Below are 14,968 nucleotides of genomic sequence, written 5' to 3'. Positions count from 1 at the left end.
ACTTAATTTTACGCCTGTAAAAAAACAAAAGCCCAGTTTAAATGATAAATTGGGGATTTTATGTTGGTCAGCTGACACGGATTTCTAAAAGTGTTTTGTCTGTCTGTTAAAATGATGGGGCCACAGTATGTCTGTGTAAATATGCTTGATTTATGTTTTTGTACATGTGTGCTTGTCTTAAAATCAATAAAACTTATAATTCTAGACTATAACAGCTCTGAAAAATACTAATGGCATCTCTGTATCATGTGGTTAGATCTTGTAGGCTAATTTGTAGCATATTATTTTCTAATTTCTGGCTTCTTTTGCGTCTGGGTTATTTTCTTTTACATTTCAGGTTGTTTGATTGAAAATGTCACCCCAGCCCCTGGCATCCATCCTAAGCCCCCTCCCCTGGAATATTTGGTTCAAATTATCACCCCAGCCCCTGGCCTGGGAGTTGTCTTGGTTCAGACTCCACCACGGACTATTTAGGTTTCCCCTGCCCTGCCCCCCCCCCCCCCCCACTTCTTGCCATGCTCTCCCGGCCACCCAGGAGAGCTGTATTTATTAAACGTGGGCATCTATTATTCGGTCTAATTTGGTCTAATTGGAATTATTTGTGTCGGCGGAGAGGCTCCTATTAAGGATATTCCTAACACAGATAACGTTCTTTTGCTGTAATGGCACAGGTAACTTTTGTTTATTTTAAACAGGGTGTGGTTTCTCTCTGCCTTGTGTGCTTTTCTTATCTGTAGAGATGTTATTGCTTGCTTTTATATTAATGCTGACTTCGGTAGTTTACTGTGGAGGCCCGAAAATGTGAGCCTGCTTCCACATTGACCAAAGGTCAGAGTTGTAACTTTCCTCTATTCCTTCAAGTTTATTGTGCTTCTATCGCAAACAAAGATCCCACCTAGATGTTGATCAGAGAGTTCTGCTCTCGTAGAGTATTGTCAACAGGTGTGGCTAATAGCCAAACCTTGTGCTCCAGAAATAGAGAGTAGATTTTCCTACCTCAAGTCTAAGGATCCAACTAAATTCCAGTTCCCTTTATGGAGATAACCTGGGATTCCACCCAGGGAGTGGTTTGCATATAGAATGTTTTGGTCTAGTGTGTAAGTGTGACTTGTTTTGTTCTTGCTAGAACATAATGTTTAACTATGAATGTAGCCCAGGACTTTCAATTGGTGTGTTCATTTCCTTGTATCATATTAATGTAGTCTTTTGTCTTACTCTTATCTCTTGGAGTCAGAGGTATTTTAAGCAGATGGAAATTAAATGCAGGCGAATTTTCAGTGCTCACTGGAATTCCCTCCCGTCACTATCCTATTTATTTCTCCATTTTATTATTTTCATTTGTGTCTTTATATTCTTTTCTATATTTCTAAATTTCCATGCCTATACAATGGATAAAGGTATTTTTTTTGTCGAATCTGGTCCCTGACAGTTTACCACTGTTAATTTTTATTTATTTATTTATTTTTTTGAGACAGGGTTCCTCAGTAGCTATGGAGCTAGTCCTGGAACTTGCTCTATGGACCAGGCTAGCCTTGAACTCACTGAGATTCGCCTGCCTCTGCCTCTTCAGTGCTGGGATTAAAGGCGTGCACCACCACTGCCTGGCTGTTAATATTTCTAAATGCACATGAAATTTATTATTTTTTATTAATTAAAAATTTTCAACCTGATCACAGTTACCCATCCTTCCTCTCCTTCCATCCCTTCCCCTTACCTCTCATCTGCACCCCCTCCCATCCATTCCTCCTCTGTTTCTGTTCAGAAAGGGGCAGGATTCCAATGGGTGTCAACAAAGCATGGCATCAAATTGAGGTAGGACTAAGTCACCCCCCCCCCATTTTCCGTTTAAGGTTTGGTAAGGCAACTCAGTATGGGGACTAGGTTTCCAAAAGCCAGCTCAAGCATTAGGGATAGGCCCTGATACCACTGCTGGGAGTACCGCAAATAAATCAAGCTAAACAACTGTCACAAATATATAGAGGGCTTGGGTTGGTCCCGTGCAGTCAGTTTAGAGTCTGTGAGCTCCTGTGAGCCTAGGTTTGTTGTTTCTGTGGGTTCCCTTATGATGATCTTGGCCCTTCTGGCTTGTACAACCCTTCTTCCTCTCTTCAACAGGATTTCTGGAGCTTGACCCAGTACTTGGCTATGGATCACTGCATTTGTTTTTACGAGTTACTGGATGAAGGCTCTCGGATGAAAATTAGAGTAGTCACCAATCTGATTACAGGAGATAGTTTTTCAGACACCCTCTCCACTATTGCTAGAAGTTTTTGCTGAGGTTAACCTTGTGAATATCTGGGAATTTCCCTGGTTCCAGGTTTCACACTAGCCCTGTAAGACTTGAAGACAATTCTGAAGCCATTTTAACAACTCTGAATCCTCTCAGCCTCTGTGCCATAGTGTTTCCCCTCTTCCCCTGGGAACCAAGGACCTAACAGCTACACTTGCATGTACTCAGTTCCTGAACAATTACCCATATATGTATGTTTTGGTTCAGTCCCCTGGGAAACGGGGTCAAAATGACCTCTTACCTCACCTGATCTGGCAACAGCTCTCCAGTCAATTATTGGTAATAGCCCTTTCGAATAAGTCAATCAGAATAGTCAAAGAACAACCCCCTTGCTTCTGTGGCCCCTTTAAAAGTAGACTGTACCAGCTATTCGAGGTCCCTCGGCTTCCCGAATGCTGGGGGACCCTGTCATGACAGAATTAATAAAATCCTCATGCTTTTGCATTGGCTGTGGTGTATGAAGTGGTCTCTGGGGGCGACTCCTCCTCGGTGTTTGGACGCTGGAGTCCAACAGCCCCATAATGTCTCCCTCAATAAATATGTCTTTCCTTGCTCTCCTTTTCTTTCCTTCCCGCATCTCGACCATCCCATTCCCTCATGTTCTCCTCCTTCCTCTTCTTCTCCCCTCCTTATCCTTTTCTGCCTTCTCTTTTTTCCCCTACCTAAGCTCCAAGTTTTCTCAGGAGAGCTTGTCTATTTCCCCTTTCTAGGGGATCCATGTATCTCTCTTTTAGGCTTCTCCTTGTTACTTAGTTTCTCTGGGGTCATAGACAATAGGCTGGTTATCTTTTGCTTTATATCTAATATCCACTTATGAGTGAGTACATACCTGTTTGTCTTTCTGGATCTGGGTTACCTCACTCAGGATGGTTTTTTTTTTTTTTTTTTTTCTAGTTTCATCCATTTGCATGCAGATTTCAAAATCTCAATGTTTTTCCTGACAGCTTGGGATTTTTCATTTTTCTCTATGAAGCCCATTCTCTCAGTGTTCATAAACTTCTGCTGCTAAGCCTGCCCACTTTTCTTACCTCTAGCTCGGAAGCCCTAACTCTCTTCCTCTCTGGATATCCGTTCTTCAGGTACTTAGAGGCTTCCCACTCACCTGCTACAGTGTTGCTTTTCCTTTCAAACCCCATAGGATTCTCCTCAAGATTCTTTCTGAGTCTGTTTAAAATCGTTTCATTTATGACACTAATACGGCAAAATGGATTATTTGTTTCCAGATGATAACAGCTGTTTCCTTAATTATCTGTTTCTAAAAACAATCATTTTAGAGGATTAGGCTTCAATCCATGAATTTTTGTGGCAATATGTTTAATTCCATATGTGCTTTAATAAATGTTTCTTATTAAATAAGACTAGCTCTGTAGAAACCAAGATAAAGCCTAATTTGGCCTTGAACTCACAGAGATCTGCCTGTCTCTGCTTCCTAAATTTTGGGATTAAAGGCATGAGCCACTACCACCTACACCTTCAGTTTTCTTAAGTCTCATTTTTCCTCTCCCCCTACTTAAAGGTGTACTCAGAGATGGGAAAAGAAAGTTTCATTCAGAAAAATATGAGTAGACTGGGGGAATGCTGTTTTGAAGAAAGGGGTGGGAGAAATATTTGAAAGTGCCTAGGGGTGGACTTAAACTGTGTTGAAAGTAAAGTACACATTCTCACTCACTCCTTTTCTTGCTTCCCTGTGGTCCTCACAGTGTCCCTAGCACCGAAACATCAGTGAACAAAATGAACTTCAAGGCAAACTTTGGCTTTTGTTCTGCCATTAAATTTTAAACTGATCTTTCTGCTTAGGGATAATTGCTATGAGCTACTTTTGCTGGCTTATCATTTGTATGGTGTTTCCCTCATTTGCATGGTGCTAATTTGTATCATTTGTATGGTGTTTCATGAATCAATCACTAATTGGAACATTAAAATTGGAAGTGTTATATGACTGAGAAGTTCATATATGGAATCTTTGAGGTGTTTGAGATGGAATGAACCCTGCTGTTAAGGGGACTTAATCCTGGTTTCCATCTAAGAGGGAGGAAGACTAGATAAACAGACCTATACAACCAGCATATTCCTGTATCTTGCTGTGTGATGGGTCTCCTATATTATTTTAGTTAGAAGGTCCTCATCTCATGTAGTCCTTAGACCTAGTATTTTCATAGAAGTAAGCTATATTAGACCTTGTCATTGTATAAGACAACTGGCCTCAGCTATGGAAATTACTGTTAAACTAAGGTTGTGTTAGAAACAGTGGTTTGACTATTAAAGAGGCAATAGTGCCCTTTAAATGCTTTGCCCAAGTTCACAGAGAAGTCTCACTAGAAATATTGAGTGCTTTTCATAGATATGGAAGAGCTTCCTTCAATAATGCCCTCACAAAACAGGACCAGTAGCATTTGCATCCAGCCTTTAGCCAGCAAGCCTTCAACAGTTGGAGACTAGAGGAAATGGTTTTCTCCGTGTGCTGCTCGGGGGCTCTGGGGTGTTGACTGAGGTTTCTGTCCTGCCCTATCCCTCAGCTGTTCAGTCCCAAAGAAATACACAGAGGTTTACATTAATCATAAATTGCTTGGACTATTAGCTCAGGCTTCTTATTAACTCTTTCTTATATCTTAAATTAGCCCATAATTCTTGTCTGTGTTAGCCATGTGGCTTGGTACCTTTCTCAGTGAGGTGTTCTCATCTTGCTTCCTCTGCATCTGGATGATAACTGCAGACTGACCCTTTCCTCTTCCCAGAATTCTCTTGTTCTGGTTGCCCAGCTCTACTTCCTGCCTGGTTGCCCCACCTATACTTCCTGCCTGGCCACTGATCAATCAGCATTTTATTAAAATAATACAAGTGAAAGGATAAAAGACCATTGTTCCACAGCACTAGGGGAATTATCTGTCCACTGTGGCTTTTGATAACTGGTTGTTTTGAAAACAAAACAAAACAAACAAACAAACAAAAAACCCTCTTCTATAGTTTGATTTCTATGTTCTAGAACTCTATTAACAGTTCTTTTTATTTTAATGTCAAATAGCTATTGAAGTTTTTTTAGATTTATTTTTCTTTTTTTTTTTTTTTTTGTGGCTGATCATTTTTGTTCCAGGGCTATTCTTTATAGACAAACTGGAATTACAGCAAGCACTTTTTATTTTCTCCACAAAGGGATGAAAGAAGACAGAAAAACATCAGAGTGGGAGAATAGCTTACTCTTTGTGGGCTTTGTGCTCTTAAAGGGTGACTAAGAAATGAGGGCTCAGAGTGACAGGGCAGCCAAGAAGCTGTCTGAGTTTTGGGTCTTCAGTAGAAAGTCATTTTGGTTCACTCTATTTTATGGCAGAGCAAGCTGGACTGAAAGCAGGTTCAGCCCTGGGAGATGATGAAAGTCTCATTTCCTCATTCTGGAAGTCTCCTGATTTTCTTAGCTGGCTTGTTGTGTGCGTGTGCGTGCGTGCCTGCGTGCCTGCATGTGTGTATGTGTGTGTGTGTGTGTTTTCTAGTTGTAAGAACCTTCTTGGTATGGGTTCTCTCGTTTTCAAATTGCCTATTGTGCCGACCAGCAGGACACAAATGGAAATGGATCTGCCCTGGAGGGGAGGAATGAAAGGGGCAAGAGACTCAAGAAATGGACAGCAAGTCTGTATTCTGATCAAGCTGTCAACTTTATTTTTTTCTCAGGAGCATTATATAGCAAACAGGCAGGGGGAAGATAGGGTGCTGGAATGTCAGGTCTGGAGACATCCCTAGCTGTAGGAAGAGATGAGGAGGTGCTGAGGGTCTGTAAGTATTTACTAACAAGGGAAATGCTAATTACTTCTGGTGCCTGGAATCTGCAGGTCTACAGGGAATCTTAACTCACAGGGAGATAAGGGTTATCCTAGGCCGGGAACTTGCCACACAGAGGCTTCTGAATAGTTTACGTAATTTGTGACTAAGATAGCTTCACTATAACAAAATTATAGGTCTTTGCTCCTGGCAGCCTATAGTGTCTATTCCCTCCAAATTGTTCTTTCAAATCTAGATCAATTTTTAAAAAGTCTTTAACGTGGGACTTTCTGTACTATTTCAATTCCAATTTTCTTAACATGTTGGGAGTGAATTTATGAGTTACATTTATAACTCACATGTATGTGTACATACATGGTCTTTTAAATTTTAGATCATTTTTTATGTACGCCTGCATCTAGGTGTGAGTGTGTAGGTATGCCATGGCATACCACAGGGGCAGGTGGATGTCAGGAAAACTTGCATTCTGTGAGCTCTGAAGATTCATCTCCGATGGTAGTATTGAAGCCAGCACCTTCACTTGCTGAGCCAACTCACCAGCTGGTGTATATACACAAATTCTCTTAACTCAAGCAACAACACAGCACTCTTTTCACAGCCAACAATTTGTTCTTTATTAAATCAATTAAAAATGATTTAATAGGATTTACATGATAGAAGGGAGTTATGAGGGATTTTTCTAAATGGATAAAGGACCCCCCTGATAAGAATTACTTTCCAAGTTCTCTCTGTTGCCTAGAGAAATTTAAACAGGAAATAAACATAGATTTTCCCATTTTATTAAGCAGACTTACTTGACATGATTTGTCTATTCCATGCAATGTGCCAGACACTATTTTTTTCTGTTAGTTCTTTATATCCTAAGTGTATCTCTCTTCTATTTTAGAGGCTTTGGGTTAATAGAATTGAAGGAACATCTTAGGAACATCTTTTTTTTTTTTGCATTAAATCAAATACTTGACTCTTGAGAACAAAGTTCTGCAATCATATTTAAAAATCATTACCCACTGGTCTATGGCAGCCTACCAGACTTACCCTTGTCAAACCTTGCTCTCTGTTTTAAAGCTTATCTTGGAATGTCTGATACAAAATTAGGGTATTTTCATGTATACATGCAAAATGACATACTTAAATTTCGTATTAGGATGAAAGAACAGAACTCAGGAAGGAGAGAGAGAAAGCAGGAGGACACAGAGAGAGAGAGGCAGTGAGGGAACTGAGGGAGGGAAGGAGGAAGGGAGAGAGGGAGAGAGAGAAAGAGAGAGGGAGAGGGAGGGAGAGAGAGAGAGAAAGAGGGAGGGAGAGAGAGAGGGAGTGAGGGAGAGAGAGAGAGAGAGAGAGAGAGAGAGAGAGAGAGAGAGAGAGGGAGGGAGGGAGGGAGAGACAGAGAGAGAGAGGGAGGGAGGAGAGAGAGAGAGAGAGAGAGAGAGAGAGAGAGAGAGAGGGAGGGAGAGAGAGAGGGAGAGAGAGAGGGAGAGAGAGAGGGAGTGAGGGAGAGAGAGAGAGAGAGGGAGGGAGGGAGAGACAGAGAGAGAGAGAGGGAGGGAGGGAGAGACAGAGAGAGAGAGAGAGAGAGAGCGAGAGAGGGAGGGAGGGAGAGAGAGAGAGGGAGAGAGAGAGGAAGAGAGAGAGGGAGAGAGAGAGGGAGAGAGAGAGGGAGAGGGAGAGAGAGAGAGAGAGAGAGACAGAGAGGGAGAGAGAGAGAGAGAGACAGAGAGAGAGAGAGAGAGAGACAGAGACAGAGAGAGAGAGAGAGAGAGAGAGAGAATGTGCCATGTAGAGTATGCTCCTAATAATCCTACTTTCTCCAAGTGACAGTGTCCTACTGGTGCTGTCAGCAGAGCTAGGATTAAAAGATGCTCAATCATACCACAAGGACACTTATACAACAAAGTTCATAGCAGCACTATTTGTAGTAGAAAGAACCTGGAAACAACCTTTCTGCGCCTCACCTGAAGAATGGGTAAAGAAAATGTGGTACATTTACATAATGGAGAATTACACAGTGGAAAACAAACAAACAAACAAACAATGACATCATGAAATTTGGAGGCAAATGAATGGAACTATAAAAGACCATCCTATAAAGAACTATAAAAGGTAACCCAGACTCAGAAAGACAAATATGATATGTACTCGCTCATAAGTGGATACTAGATATAAAGCAAAGGGTAATCAGACTACAATCTACAGCTTCAGAGAAGCTAGGTACAAAGGAGGACCCTAAGAGGGATGCATGGATTGCCTTGGGAAGGGGAATTAGATAAGATCTCCTGGGTAAACTGTGGGCAAATGGTGAGGTGTGAAAAGGGAAGAAATAGGGGATAAGCGCATGAGAGAACAGAATGGTAGGGTTGGGGGAGGGACAAAATAAGAAAGCAATGAAAGGGGTATCTTGATAGAGAGAGCCATTATGGGGTTAGGGAGAAACCTGGTACTAGGGAAGTTCCCAGGAATCCACAAGGATGACCCCTAGCTAAGACTCCTAGCAGTAGTGGAGAGGGTGCCTGAACTGGTTTTTCCCTTTAATCAGATCGGTGAATACCCTAACAATTGTCATAGAGCTTTCCTTCATCCAGTAATTGATGGAACCAGATGCAGAGATGCACAATTCAAACACCAGCCCATGCTCCAGACTCTGACAGAAGAGAGGGAGGAGGGAATATATTAGCAAGGGAGGCCAAAATCATGATGGGGAAGTCTAGAGTCAGGAGAACCAAACTCGTGGGAACTCATGAAGTCAAGACTTTCAGCTGTGGAGTCTCCATGGGAGTCATCTGCATGTGGGAGACAGTTGTATAGCTTGGTTTATCTGAGGGTCTCCTGGCAGTAGAACCAGGAACTACCCCTGATGTATGAACTAACTTGTTGGAATCCATTCCCTATGGTGGGCTGCCATGCTCAGCTTTAATGTGGGGGTGTGGGAAGCTTTGGTACTGTCTTAACTTAATGAGCCAGGCTTTGTTAACTCCCCATGGGATGAAGCCTTACTCTTTGGGAGGAATGATGGGGGGGGTAGTCTGAGGGAGAGGCAAGAGGGGGGCAGCAGGAGGGGTGGGAAGGAGAACTGTGGTTTGAATATAAAGTGAAAATAAAATAAAATACTAATAATTCTCCAAAAATATCCACTGATGAAGCTAAACCCTCCATGGTCCACTAACAAGCAAATGGCCCCAAATCTGAACCCTGCTATTCTAGGATTAATTCCACAATATATGTGCCTTCAGATCAAAACTGTACCAAGTTTTGAGTGACTTTGAATTGAAAATTAAGATACCTAAAATAGTGATTCTAATAAACAGCAGCTATACAATAGTTTTTGTTGTAAAACACATTTATTGTTGATTTTGTTTTGTATTTCATTTCATGCTTTTGTTCCTTAATTCACTGACAAAACATTTGCTGTATAACACCCTGTTACTATGTGTCAATTTCTATACCAAGATTTGCAGATATATAAGGTAAATAAAATATTATTCCTACCCCAAAGGCTACTAAAGAAAATGATATGTAGATAAACATTATAATTTATCACTACAGAGTAGAATAGTATTACCATAGTAAATTATATTTATTGGTACTAGAAAGAAGAAATTGGTTTACCTTGCTTTGAAAGAATGACTAGACATATTAGAAGAATTTTTTATAATAAAACATTTAATATATGGCTTTCAAGTTAATAAAATTGAGCCATTTCTTTTAACAAATAGTATTTTTAATGACTCACAGGTAGGAATGTGGAGTAAGGGGACACTCCTCCATTATTCGTGGGAATGCAAACTTGTACAGCCACTTTGGAAACCACATGTTAGTTTTTCAGAAAACTGGGAATCAATCTACCTCAACACCCAACAATATCACTCTTGTACATATACCCAAAGGATGCTCACTCATAGCACAAGGACATTTGCTTAATCATGTTCATAACAGCATTATTTGTAATAGCCAGAGCCTGGAAACAGCCTAGAAGCCCCTCAAATGAAGAATGAATAAAGAAAATGCTGTACATTTACACAATGGAGTACTACTCAGTGGTTAAAAACAAAACAAAACAAACAAAAAACCCAGCGAAGTCTTGAAGTTTGTATGCAAATGGATAGAACTAGAAAAAACCATTAGTAGTGAGGTAACCCAGACCCAGAAAGATAAACACCAGATGTACTCACTCATATGTACATGTTAGATGTAAAGCAAAGGATGACAAGCCTATAGCTCATGGCCCCAGAGAAGTTAGGTAACAAGAAGACCCCCAAGAAAAACATACATAGATCTTCTTAGAAAATTGGAAGCTTGTGGCCAGTGGGGGGGGGGGGGGGCAGGGAGAAGGGAAGGCAGGAGGAAAGAGGGAGGGGAAAAGGGGAAGGAGGAAGAGAACATGAGGAAATGTGATGGTTGAGATGGGGGAAGGACAGAGAGGGAGAGCAAGGAAAGAGATATCTTTATTAAGGGAACCATTACGGAACTAGTGTGAAACCTGGCACCAGGTAAATTCCCAGATATCCACAGGGTGACCTCAGCTAAGACCCTAAACAGTGAAGAGGGTGCCTGGCCTGATCTTGCCCTGTAGTCAGATAGATGACTACCTTAATTGTCATCATAGAACCTTTATCCAGCAACTGATGGAAGCAGATGCAGAGATCCACAGTGAAGCACTGGACTGAGGTTCTGGAGATCAGTCTAAGAGAGGGATGTGCAATAATATGAGCAAAGGGGTCAAGACCATGATGGGAATACCCACAGAAGCAGCTGGCCTAAGCTAGTGGGAGTTCACTGACTCTGGATTGATAGCTGGGGAATCTGCATAGGCCCAAACTAGGTCCTCTGAATGTGGGTGACAGTTTTGTGACTTGGGCAGTCTGTGGGGCCACTGGCAGTGGGATCAGGATTTATCCCTAGTGCTTGAACTGGACTTTTAGAGCCCATTGTTTTTGGAGGGATACCTTGCTCAGCCTAAATATGAGTGGGGAGGGCCTTGGTCCTGCCTCAAAGGGATATGCTAGACTTTGTTGACTCCCCATTGGGAGCTTTACCCTCTCTGAGGAGTGGATGGGAGTGGGGTTGGGGAAGGCAGCGGGAGTGGGAGGAAGAGAGGGAGTGGGAACTGGGATAGGTATGTAAAATGAGAAAAGATCATTTTTAAAATATATTAATTAATTAAAATTTAAAAATAAAGAAAATAGAAAACCACATAATGCTTTTGCAGAGGTAGAGGACCTAAGTTCAGATCCCAGAAAATATATCACACTGTTCTGACTTCCAAGGGCAGCTGTACTTATGTCACATACCCACGTATAGACAAACATTTATATATATAATTTAAAAATCTTTTTAAAAATAGATAATTTATCAGTAGCTTTCCTGTAAAGACTTTACATTACTTTTTATCTGTCATTTGGGTGTTTTTGCTAATCCCATAATAGCTTCCTCAATCTAGATATCTCTACCCTTGCTCCCATATCTGTCCTTCCTCCATCTCTACTATGCCATTCCCTCAAGTTCTCCTCAAACCTCCCCTTCTCCCCTCCTCTTCCTCTTCTCCCCTTCCTTCTCCTCCCCTATCCGCCTGCTCCCAATTTTGTCAAGTGATCTTGCCTGTTTTCAATTTCCACGTGGATCTATATACTATATATGTTTTTCTTTGGGTTCACCTTATTACTTAGCTTCTCTAGGATCATGAACTATAGGTTCAATGTCCTTTGTTTATGGCTAAAATCTATGAATGAGTGAGTACATACCATATTCATATTTGGGGGTCTGGTTAACTTCACAGGATAGTGTTTTCTAATTCTATCCATTTGCATGCAAAATTCAAGATGTCATTGTTTTTCACTGCTGTGTAGTACTCTAATGTGTAAATGAGCCACATTTTCTTTATCCATTCTTCAGTTGAGGGGCATCTAGGTTGTTTCTAGGTTCTGGCTATTACAAATAATGCTACTATGAACATAGTTGAACAAACACTTTTGTACTATGATTGGGCATCTTTTGGGCATATTCCCAAGAGTGGTATTTCTGGATCCTGAGGTAGGTTGATTCCCAATTTTCTGAAAAACCTCCATACAGATTTCCAAAGTGGTTGTACAAGCTTGCATTCCCACCAGCAGCGGATGAGTATTCCCCTTACTCCACATCCTCTCCAGCATAAGCTATCATTAGTGGTTTTGATCTTAGCCATTCTGACAGATGTAAGATGGTATCTCAGAGTTGTGTTGATTTGCATTTCCCTGATAGCTAAGGAAGTAGAACGTTTTCTTAAATATCTTTTGGCCATTTGAAATTCTTCTGTGAGAATTCTCTGTTTAGTTAAGTACCCCATTTTCTAATTGGGTTATTTAGAATTTTACTGTCTAATTTCTTGAGTTCTTTATATATTTTGGAGATCAGTCCTATGTCTGATGTGGGGTTGGTGTAGATCTTTTTCCATTCAGTACGGTGCCTTTTTGTCTTCTTGACTGTGTCGTTTGCTTTACAGAAGCCTCTCAGTTTCAGGAGGTCCCATTTATTTATTGTTGCTCTCAGTGTCTGTACTGGGGTTATATTTCAGAAGTAGTCTCCTGTGCCCATGCATTGAATGCTACTTACCACTTTCTCTTCTATCAGGTTCAGTATGGTTGGATTTATATTGAGGTTTTTAATCCATTTGGACTTGAGTTTTGTGTTTGGCAATAGATATAGATCTATTTTCATTCTTCTACATGTTGACATCCAGTTATGCCAGCACCTTTTGTCCAGAGGCATTACCATACCTGACATCGAGCTCTATACATAGCTACAGCTTTGAAAACAGCTTGGTATTGGTATAAAAACAGAGACATTAACAAATGGAATCAAATTGAAATCCCGGATATTAATTCACACACCTATGAGCACCTGATTTTTGACAAAGAAGTGAAAATTATACAATGAAAAAAAGAAAGCATCTTTAAGAAATGTTACTTTCAAATTCATTAAATAGGTAATGTTGATTTCAACATATTTATTCTGTGTTTTAGCACCTAGTTTGGCTCTATGTTCTTGAAATGGTTGTTTCAATTCCTTTACTGAAGTGAAGGCTTATGAGAACAGAGGTACAGTCTTCTCCTCCCCCGACTGTCTTGGGATGGGGTGGGTGGAATATGTTTCTTTGTTTCTAGAGGTACTTCTATCTATCTAATTTGTTCTTTTCTTGGTTTAGCTAGAGAGTAGAGTTGTTTTTTGTTTTTTGTTTTTTTTTTTGTATTTGTTTTGGCCATGCCCATGACTTTGGAAGTTACTGGTATTTCATGCCCAAAATCTTGGCAAGATTAAACAGAAACAGACCCACAACAGCAGACCATTATGGTGTTCTTTGAGTTTTGAGCTCCTTGGCAGGTATTCTGCTTCTCTTCAGCTTGCAGGTTCTCTGTACTTTATTCATCGGTGCCATTCACTAATTTCACTTATATTTGGTGGGAAAACAGAGTAAATCTTAGCTGCTCCCTTTCCCTGCATGCAGAAATTTACTCTTCTACCTTTTAGTCCGTTGGAAACACTTTGGTCTGGTTTGTTCATTGTCAAGTCTACCCCTAAAGACTCTGATCTTGTTATAAGTCAAGTTGGGAATCGTTTTCTTTAAATAAGAGAGTAGCATTACTCATTTTTTGAAATGATTAGTATATTTCAGTTATACTTTATTACTATTTTACGTTTGCTATGTGCCCCTCTGTAAGATATACTTTAACGTATTTATTTTACCCAGAAAAGCTCAACTTTTGTTCTACCTGTTGTCTTTGTATTTATGCCTTTAATCACTCCCCCCTTTTTTTTTATTGGTTTAGACTATTTCTACTCAGTATACTTAAATACTTACCTGTTTCCTATACAGTAACAGGCATTACCTGCGTTCCTATATCCAGGTCTAGCTGTTTTCTCAATTGCTTGATATCTGCTTCATGAAAGCATACAACATTTGGACCTACTCTTCTGCCCTCATCAGCAGTTACACACACACACACATGCTAAGACATTTATTTTTATTACTTTAAAAATAATACCAATCCAAATTTCCTCTTCCTCCCCTCCTCCCACTTACTATTTAACTAGAAATTTGAACATTATTTCATGTCTACCAATGTAAATAATGTAAGAAATATTTTGTCAGTTCGGGTTTATAGTTGATTAGTGATCTCTTTGTTTTATAAATTCAGGAACAAAAAGATTACTGTAGATGTTTTAAATTCACAGTTATCATGAGTAAAATTAAAAATACAGAAACAGTAATTAAGCTTTTCTGGTTTGCCTATAACAATTTACTGTTCAAATGCCAAAGAAGAGTAACATATGATAAGGTCAGAGATCATTGATCAGGTCAACGTTAAGGTGACAAAAATATCAAACTACAGTGAAAGAAAATTAATGAAAGTAATGAGGATAAGGGTTGTTTATCAACTGAATTCACAGATATCCATATTTTTCCAATTTGCTCAGCTGAAAGCAAAAGGGCAAAACAGGTGAAAACAACCATTTAGAACAACAGCAATACAAAGACATTAGAAAATTTGACAATGATTTTGGCGCCTCCCAGTGGAAATGCAGTTACTTATGCCCTTGTTGGTACTGGCAGAGGTGTGGGTCCCATAATAACAGAAGCAAGTAGGCCTACATATCATCAGCTCAGATGGCTTCCTAGGTCAGGCATGCAGTAGACTAATGATGCACTTCAAAATATGAAAACAATACTATGAATAATTCTGACTCCCATATAGAGTTGGCTAGGTGTCATCTTGGATTAAGAATCATTGTCTAAAAGAGAATTAAGTTTCAGCTTTTTAAAAATTAAACTATAATTGCCTAACATCAGCTTCCATTTTCTCCCAGAAATCCATACGTCCCCTATTACCTCTCAAATTTCACACACACACACACACACACACACACACACACACACAC

The sequence above is a fragment of the Chionomys nivalis genome, chromosome 24, assembly GCF_950005125.1.
Source record: "Chionomys nivalis chromosome 24, mChiNiv1.1, whole genome shotgun sequence".
Classification (NCBI taxonomy): domain Eukaryota; kingdom Metazoa; phylum Chordata; class Mammalia; order Rodentia; family Cricetidae; genus Chionomys; species Chionomys nivalis.
The sequence above is the reverse complement of the archived record's forward strand: the minus strand, read 5'-3'. Positions refer to the sequence as shown.